Source organism: Delphinus delphis, chromosome 12, assembly GCF_949987515.2.
Source record: "Delphinus delphis chromosome 12, mDelDel1.2, whole genome shotgun sequence".
Taxonomy (NCBI): Eukaryota; Metazoa; Chordata; class Mammalia; order Artiodactyla; family Delphinidae; genus Delphinus; species Delphinus delphis.
In genome coordinates, this window is record NC_082694.2 from 8,670,643 (window position 1) to 8,680,718 (window position 10,076).

The 10,076-nt window shown below is 37.2% G+C and overlaps 1 non-coding gene across 1 annotated transcript; it reads left to right on the forward strand.

Moving 5' to 3' along the window:
- Nucleotides 1-377: 377 nt before the first annotated feature.
- Nucleotides 378-484, forward strand: LOC132435664 (U6 spliceosomal RNA). Its single transcript, XR_009521607.1, has one exon. It is a non-coding gene; the product is annotated as a U6 spliceosomal RNA (small nuclear RNA).
- Nucleotides 485-10,076: the final 9,592 nt, after the last annotated feature.

Genomic DNA, 10,076 nt, shown 5'->3' on the forward strand with positions numbered 1-10,076 from the left:
AAAACCAAAAACCTGAGACTTCCTGGGGTGCAGTGGTTAAGAATCCGCCTGCCAATTCAGGGGACATGGGTTCAATCCCTGGTCCAGGAAGATCCCACATACTGCAGAGCAACTAAGCCCGTGTGCCACAACTGCTGAGCCTGCGCTCTAGAGCCCACGAGCTGCAACTACTGAACCCCCGTGCCACAACTACAGAAGCCCGTGTGCCTAGAGCCTGTGCTCCACAACAAGAGGAGCCACCACAATAAGAAGCCCACACACCACAATGAAGAGTAGCCCCCACTTGCAGCAACTAGAGAAAGCCTGCATGCAGCAATGAAGACCCAATGCAGCCAAAAATAAATAAATAAAAATAAATAAATTTATTAAAAAAAAAAGTGCTCGCTTCGGCAGCACATATACGAAAATTGGAATGATACAGAGAAGATTAGCATGGCCCCTGCGCAAGGATGACACGCAAATTCGTGAAGCATTCCATATTTTAAAAAAAAGAAAAGAAAAAAAGAAAACAAACAACCCAATTAAAAGATGGGTCAAACACCTGAACAGACACCTTACCCAAGAAGACATACAGATGGTAAATAAGCACACAAAAATATGTTCCACATCACGTGGCATGAAGGAAACACAAATTAAAGCGATGAGATACCATTACACACCTATTAGAATGGCCAAAATCCAAAACACAGCACCAAATGCTGGCAAAGATGTAGAGCAAGCGGAACACTCTTTCATTGCTGGTAATAATACAAAAGGGTGCAGCCAGTTTGGAAGACAGTTGGGCAGTTTCTTACTAAACTAAACATACTCTTACCATATGATCCAGAAATTGCACTCCTGGTATCTACCCAAATGAGTTGAAAACTTATTTCCACACAAAAACCTGCACATGAATGGCTATAACACCTTTATTCATAATTGCTAAACTTGGAAGCAACCAAGATGTCTTCAGTAGGTGAATGGATAAATAAACTGTGGTATATTCAGACAATGGAATAGTATTTCGTGCTAAAATTAAATGAGCTATTAAGCCATGAAAAGACATGGGGGAAACTTAAATGCATGTTAGACAAAGTGAAAGAAACCAATCTGAAAAGGTTATATACTGTATGGTTTCAACTTTATATGACATTCTGGAAAAGGCAATATGGAGGCAATAAAAAGATGAGTGGTTGCCAGGGATTAAAGGGGAGGGAGGTATGAAAAGGTGAACCACAGAGGATTTTTAGGGCAGTGAAACTAGAGATCTTCCTAGACTTAACAACAGGGTTACATCCTGATATTTTCAGTTCATGGTGGGTTTAAGTCGAAAATGCATTTAATGAACCTAACCTATCTAACACCATAGCTTAGCCTAGCCGAACTTAAATGTGCTCAGGACACACATTAGTCTGCAGTTGGGCAAAATCATCTAACACAAAGCCTATTGTATAATAAAGTGTTGAGGGCTTCCCTGGTGGCGCAGTGGTTGAGAGCCCGCCTGCCGATGCAGGGGACATGGGTTCGTGCCCTGGTCTGGGAAGATCCCACATGTCACGGAGCGGCTAGGCCTGTGAGCCATGACCGCTGAGGCTGCGCGTCCGGAGCCTGTGCTCCGCAACAGGAGAGGCCACAACAGTGAGAGGCCCACGTACCGCAAAAAATAAATAAATAAATAAAGTGCTGACTCTTTCATATAATTTATTGAATACTGTACTGGAAGTGAAAAAAAGTGAATGATTGTATGGGTACAGATGGTTATAAGTGTATCAGTTGTTTACCCTAGTAATCGTGCTGACTGGAGCTGTGGCTCACTCCTGCTGCCCAGCAACACCAGAGAGTACTGGCCAACGTACCACTAGCCCAGGAAAAGATCAAAATTCAAAGCTCGGTTCCTACTGAATGCTTGTTTGCTTTCGCACCATTATAAAGTCAAAAAATCATTAAGTTGAACCATCATAAGCCAGGGACGTCAGTGTTCTGTATGATACTGTAATAGTGGTACATGTCATTATACCTGTATACATTATACATTTGTCCACATCCATAGAAAGAGCAACAGTAACAATGAACCCTAATGTAAACGATGGACTTTGGGTGATAATGATGTGTCAAGGCAGGTAGGTGATCAATTGTAACAAATATGCCACTCTGGTTGGGAATGTTGATAATGGGAGAGGCTATGCATGAGTAGGAGCATGGAATATATGAGAAATCTCTGCACTTTACACTCAATTTTCCTGTGAACCTAAAACTGCTCTTAAAAATGTATATTTTTTAAAAAAAGGGAAAATCTCACATTAATAAGCTAACTTTACATCTTAAGGAAGTCAGAAAGAAAGACAAGCTAAACCCAAATCTAGCAGAAGGAACTAATGAAGATTAAAGCAGAGACAAATAAAATAGAAATTTTTTTAAAATAGAATTGATGATACCAAAAATGGTTCTTTGAGACTATTAACCAATTTGGCAAACTGTTAGCTAGATTGAGAAAGAGAGAAAAGATGAAAATAACTAATATCAGAAGTGAAAGTGGGGATATTACTACTGACCTTACAGAATTAGAAAGGATTGTAAGATATTATGAACAATTATACACCAACAAATTAGATAACCTGGAAGAAATAGACAAATTCCTAGAAAATGCACAACTTACCAAACCACCTCAATAAGATATAGAAAATCTGAACATACCTTTATTGAGTAAAGAGGTTGAATTAGTAATAAAAAGCCTTCCAGGAAAGAAAATCCAAGACCATATGGCTTTGCTGGTGAATTCTATCAAACATTTAAAGAACTAACACTAGTCCTTCACAAACTCTTCCAAAAAAAGAAGAGGAGGAAACAATTTCTAATGTATTCTATTAGAGGTCACATTACCCTAATACCAAAGGCCAGACAAAGGTACCTAAAGTACAAAAAAAACTGCAGACCAATATCACTTATAGTTGCAAAATCCTCAATAAAATACTAGCACATAGAATTGAACCACATATCAAAAGGATTATACACCATGACCAAGTAGGATTTATTCCAGGATGCAAGGATGGTTCAACATAAGAAAATCAATATAATACACCACAGTAATAGAACAAAGGAAAAAACTCACATGATCATCTTGATGCTGAAAAAGCTTTTGAAAATATCTAACATCCTTGCAGGATAATAACACTCAGAAAACTAGGAATAGACGGGAACTTCCTCATTATGATTCATGTAAAACCTCAAAGCTAACTTCATATTCAATGGTAAAATTTTCTCCCCTAATAGCAGGAACAAGACAAGGAAGTCCACTTTCTCATCACTGCTATTCAACATTGTACTGGATGTTCTTGCCAGAGCAATTTGGCAAGAAAAAGGAAAGGCATCCAAACTGGAAAGGAAGAATCAATCTACCTCTCTTTACAGATGATATGCTCCTATAAATGCAATATCCCAAAGAATACACAAATAGACAGAAAAAACCTACTACTAGAATAAATGATTTCAGCCAAGTTGCAGTTTACAAAACAAACACACAAACTCAGTTGTGTGTTGACAATATACTAGCAAGGAACAATCAGTAAAGCAATTAAGAAAATAACGCCATTTACAATAGCATCCAAAGAATAAAATACCAGGAATAAGTTTATCCAAGGAAATGAAATACTTGTACACTGAAAACTATGCAACGTCACTGAAGTAAATTGATATTTATTTTAAAAATTGAAATACTTCTCAAGCTCATGAATTATAATATACAATATTGTTAAGATGGCAATACAATCTAGAGATTCAATATAATCCCTATAAAAATTCCAATGACTTTTTTTGCAAAAATGGAAAAAACCAATTCAAATTCACATGAAATTACAACTCAACAACAAAAGGCAAACAACCAATTTATAAATGGGCAAAGGACTTGAATAGATATTTCCTCAAAGAAGATACACAAATAGCCAACAAGCACATTAAATATGTTCACCATCATTAGCCATTAGGGAAATGTAAATCAAAATCACAATGAGATACCACTCCATACCCACTAGAATGACTATAATTAAAATTAAAAGAGAACAAGTGCTAGGATGTGTGTGGATTGAAACCCTTGTAAATCACTGGTGAAATGTAAAATGGTGCAGCTGCCATGGAAAACAGTTTGTTGGTTCCTCAAAGCATTAAACATAGAAATACCATATGACCCAGCAATTGAACTCTTAAGTATATTCCCCAGATAATTAAAAACAGCTATGCAAACAAATGTAAATGCATGTTCATAGCAGTATTATTCATAACAGCCAAAAGGTGGAAACAACCCAAATGTCCGTCACTGGATGAATGGATAAACAAGTTGTGATACATGCATACAATGCAATATTACTCAGACACAAAAAAAGAATGAAGTACTAACACATGAAACAACATGGATGAACCTCAAAAGCATTATTCTAAGTGAAAGAAGACAAACACAAAGCTACATATTTTATGATTCCATTTATATGAAGTATCCAGGATAGGTAAATCCATAGAGTGGATTGGTAGTTGTGAGATGGTCGAAAAAGAGACCCTTATCTACCATTTGTTTTTCCTTTTTTTTCTTGTATCTTTTGAACCTCTGTGTTGAATCCTTTTTGACAATTTTTTTTTTTTTTACTTTTTAAAAATTGAATCGTTACTGAACAAAAAATATATATAATGAAAAGGAACTATACTGGAAAACCCACTGTGATTGGGACAGAAGCTGAATATTAGGGGATTTTAGGAATGAAATGAGACAGAAGAGGAAAAGTAAGGGATATGAATAATTTTAGAAAAACTTAGAAGGGACAGGAAAGCCACTCTTCAGGTTGTCAGTAGCAGGCTGGACTGTTTTCATTGATGAGAATCTGAGGTACCCTGCAGAAGTCAGGACAGCCTCTAACATGGACTCTGTTTTCCCCACCACTTAGCTACATAGCTTGAACATTTTCCCATATCAGTACATACAGAGCTACCTCTCTCTTTAATGAATGCAAAGTATTCTATTGTACAGATGTTTCATATGAAAATGTTTCCTAATCAGGCACATGTGAAAGAGAAAACCCTCTGGACTCCCCTCTCTCTTTTTTTTAAAAATATTTATTTATATATTTTGTTGCACCAGGTCTTAGTTGCAGCAGGCGCGCTCCTTAGTTGCAGCTTGTGGGCTCCTTAGTTGTGGCATGTGAACTCTTAGTTGCAGCATGCATGTGGGATCTAGTTCCCTGACCAGGGATTGAACCCGGGCCCCCTGCATTGGGAACACAGAGTCTTAACCACTGCGCCACCAGGGAAGTCCTGTGGACTCCCCTTTCTTTTTAACACACCCCCAAATCTTTATTTTATGAAGGACTTGCCCTGTGTCATCAGTTCCACAAGAAATAAAATGTGGACTGCTCTGGGCCAGCAACCTCAGCAATGTTCTTTTTTTTCTCTTTCATAAAAGAAGAGGAAACCAAATCTCTAAATGAGATCTCCAAGTAAAAACAAACAATATTGAGCAAAGTACCAGGTTTTCTGAGCTCGTAAAATGTAAAGCACAGATTACACATTATGAAATAGCCTTGAGAGCTATCTTAACTTTTTAATTGTCTGATAAAAAACATGACTGAATATACCATTCCCACTGAGAAGTCAGAGGCTGGGAATGAAAATTCCCACTAACTGCACTCAGGACTTCAGCAGGAAGTCTGCCTATGAGCCTCTGGGAGGCTCACCTGAAGATCTTTCTACTGGGCCTGCAGGCACCCCCCAATGCCCTGAGTGCTAAACCCACACTTCCCCCCACCCCCAAGTCTGCAGGTGACTCTTTGTGTGTGTTTCTGAGTGCAATGGCCAGAGTGTTCTCAGAAAAATCATACCAGGGTCTGTTGGCAAGAGAGAAACCACAAACTTGAGTGGTAGTGCCACTTTCTGGCAAACAAAGAGGTTTCCAAAGGTCAACCTGATGAGTTGTAAGAACCAGAGAAGGCATGAAAGCTTAAAAATTCCACCACAAGAGGGAATAAGGAGTGTGGAGCAGATGTACCCATACAAGGTCAGAGAAAATCTAGATATAACAGGACCAATGAACCCACCCAAAGGCAACTGGTACAGATTTGAGGGGTTCCACTACTTCAGTGCAAGAGCCACAATGCAAACCTCCAAGAAACATGAGAAATATCATCACCAAAAGAAAACAATCCTCCAAAAACTGAACTCAATGACATGGAATTTTGAGATCTAGCTGATAAAGAGTTTGAAATAGCAGTTTTGAGGAAACTCAAGTGAACTACAAAAAAACGCAGAAAGACAACTCAATGAAATGAGGAAAACACATGAAAAAATGAGAAATTTAACAAAGAGATAGAAATCATAAAAAAGGACCAAACAAATTCTGGAGCTGAAGAATTCAATGAATAAAATGAGAAATGCAATATAAAATATCTACAGCAAAGTAAACCAAATGGAAGGTAGAATAAGTGAGCTAGAGGATAGGAATTTTGAAATAATGCAGTTAGGGGAGAACAAAGAAAAAAGAATGAAGAAGAATGAAGAAAGCCTACATGATCCATGGGAATCCATCAAATGTACAAATATTAAAATAATTAGTATTTCAGAAGGAGAAGAGAGGGAGAAAGTGGTAAGAAGTTTAAAGTAATAGCTGAAAAATTCTCAAACTTTGGAAAGACTTGGGCATCCAATTCATGAAGCTAATAGATCACCCTATTTTTCAATGAAAAAAAAAAAGTACTTCTGTAAGATACACTATAATGAAAATGTCAAATATCAAAGAGAATCTTAAAAGCAGCCAGAAGGAAAAAAAGATTATAACCTACAAGGAACCCCCCATTAGGCTATCAGTGTATTTCTCAAAAGAAACCCTACAGACCAGGAGAGAGTGAAAATGGCATATTCAAAATGTTGGAAGAAAAAATTTCCAACCAAGATAATTTATCCAAAGTTACACTTCAGACATGAAGGAAAAAATAAAGGCTTTTCTAGATAAACAAAAACTGAGGGAGTTATCACCACTAGACCTGCCTTGCAAGAAATGCCAAAAGGAATTATTCAAGCTGAAATGAAAAGATGCTAATTAGTGACATGAAAACATATGAAAGTATACAGAACACTGGTGGATATACAGTCATATTTAGAAAACTCTAATTCTGTAATAAGGTGGTATGTTAACAAGTTACCTATAGTACAAAGATTATACGAAAAGATTATTTTAAAATATATAGTTCTATATTTTTGTAGCTGTATCTCTATAATTTGTTAATGAACATAAAATATAGAAAGAGGTAAATTGTGATGTCAAAAATGTAAAGGGAGGGAGTGTGTGATTGAAGTTAAGTTGCTATCAGCTTAAAATGAACTGCTTTATTTATGTTTTACGTAAGCCTCATGGTAACCACAAAGCAAAAACCTATAGGAGATTCACAAAAGATAAAGAAAGGGGAAACAGAGCATATCACCATGGAATGACCAGTTGACAAAAGTAGGCAGAAACAAGAAAAAAAAAATACACTGGAACTACAAAACTGTGAGAAGTTATTAAGATGGCATTAGTAAGTCCTTACATATCAATAATTACTCTAAGTGTAAGTGGATTGAATTCACCCATCAGAAAGGTACAGAGTGGCTGGATGGATTTAAAAAAATATATGACCCAACTATAAGCTGCCTATAAGAGACTCACTTCAGGGTTAAGGACACACATAGGATCAAAATGAAGAGACAGTAAAAAGTATTCCATGCAAGTGGAAACCAAAAGAAAGCAGGGGTAGCTATCTACCCCTCTATCACACAAAATAGACTTTAAGCCAAAAGAGGTAGTAAGAGATAAAGAAGGTGATCATATATGATAAAAGGGTCAATTCATCAAGAAGATCATAAATATATATGCACCCAACATTGGAGCATCTAAATATATTAATCAAATACTGACAGATCAGACAGGAAAAACAGACAATACAATAATAGCAGCAGACTTCAATACCCCACTCTCAGCAATGGAAAGATAATCCAGACAGAAAGAAAACATTGGACTGGACTCATATATTAGATGAAATGGACCTACAAAACATTTATAGAACATTCCATCCAACAGTAGCAGAATACATATTCTACTAAAGACCACAAGAAATATTCTAGAGGATAGATCATATGATAGGTTACAAAACAAATACTAGCAACCTTAAGAAGATTAAAATTATACCATCTTTTCAAACCACAATGGATGAAACTAGAAATAAAAAACAAGAGAACAACTGGAATGTTTATAAGCATGTGGAAACAACACATTCCTGAACAAGAAATGGCTCATAAAGAAAAAAAAAAATCTCAAAACAAATGAAAATGACAACACAACACATCAAAATCTATGGGATGTTACAAAAGCAGTTCTGAGAGAGAATTTTATAGTAATAAATGCATATATTAAGAAGATAGGAAGCTCTCAAATAAACAACCTAACTTCACACTTCAAGGAACTAGAAAAAGAACAAGGAAGCCCAAAGTTAGCAGAAGGAAGGAAATAAAGATCAGAGTGGAAAATAATGAAATAGAGAACAGAAAAGATTAACAAAACTAAGAACTCAGTTTTTGATAAGAAAAATGAAACTGACAAATTTTAACTAGACTAAGAGACTATTATGAATACTTACATGCCAACAAATTGGGTACCTAGAAGAAACAGATAAATTTCTAGATACATAGAGCCAAGACAATCAGGAAATAGAAAATCTGAACAGACCAATAATGCAAGTAAGACAATTGAATCAGTAATCAAGAGCCGTCCAACACAGACAAATATAGGACCAAATAGCTCTACTGGTGAATTCTACCAAACATATAAAGGAGAATTAATGCCAGTCCTACTCAAACTTTCAAAAAATAAAATCAAAGAAGAATCACTTCCAAACTCATTTTATGAAGCTACCATTACCCTGATACCAAAGCCAGATAAGGACACTACAAGAAAAAACTACAAACCAACATCCCTTATAAATATACATGCAAAAATTCTCAACAAAATGTTAAGAAATCTAATTCAACAACACATTAAAAGGGTGATACACCATGACCAAGTGGGATTTATCCTTGGGATGCAAGGATGGTTCAACATTTGTAAATCAATAAATGTGATACACCGCATTAATAAAATGAAAGATAAAAATCATGATCATCTCAATTGATGCAGAAAAAGCATTCAACAAAATACATTTTTTTCAAGATAAAATCTCCACAAATTATTTATAGAGGGTATGTACCTCAACATAATAAAGGCCATATATGACAAGCCAACAGCCAACATCATGATCAGTGGTGGAAGATTGAAAGTTTTTCCTGTGAGATCAGGAACAAGACAAGGATGCCCACACTCACCACTTTTATTCAACATAGTACTAGAAGTCCCAGCTAAAGCAATTATGCAAGAAATAAAAAGGCATTCATTGAAAAAGGAAGTGCCGAGATTGGTTCAAGATGGCGGAGTAGGACGTGCTCTCATTCCCTCCTGCGAGAGCACCGGAATCACAACTAACTGCTGAACAATCATCAACAGGAAGACACTGGAACTCACCAAAAAAGATACCCCACATCCAAAGACAAAGGAGAAGTCACAATGAGACGGTAGGAGGGGCACAATCACAATCAAATCAAATCCCATAACTGCTGGGTGGGTGACTCACAAACTGGAGAAAATTTATACCACATAAGTCCACCCACTGGAGTGAAGGTTCTGAGCCCCACATCAGGCTTCCCAAACTGGGGATCCAGCAACGGGAGGAGGAATTCCTAGAGAATCAGACTTTGAAGGCTAGTGAGATTTGATTGCAGGACTTTGACAGGACTGGGGGAAACAGAGATTCCACTCTTGAGGGGCACACACAAAGTAGTGTGTGCATCGGGACCCAGGGGAAGGAGCAGTGACCCCATAGGAGACTGAGCCAGACCTGCCTGCTAGTGTTGGAGGGTCTCCTGCAGAGGCGGGAAGTGGCTGTGTCCCACAGTGAGGACAAGGACATTGGCAGCAAAAGTTCTGGGAAGTACTCCTTGGTGTGAGCCCTCCCAGTGTCTGCCATTAGCCCCACCAAACAGGCTGGGTAGGCTCCAGT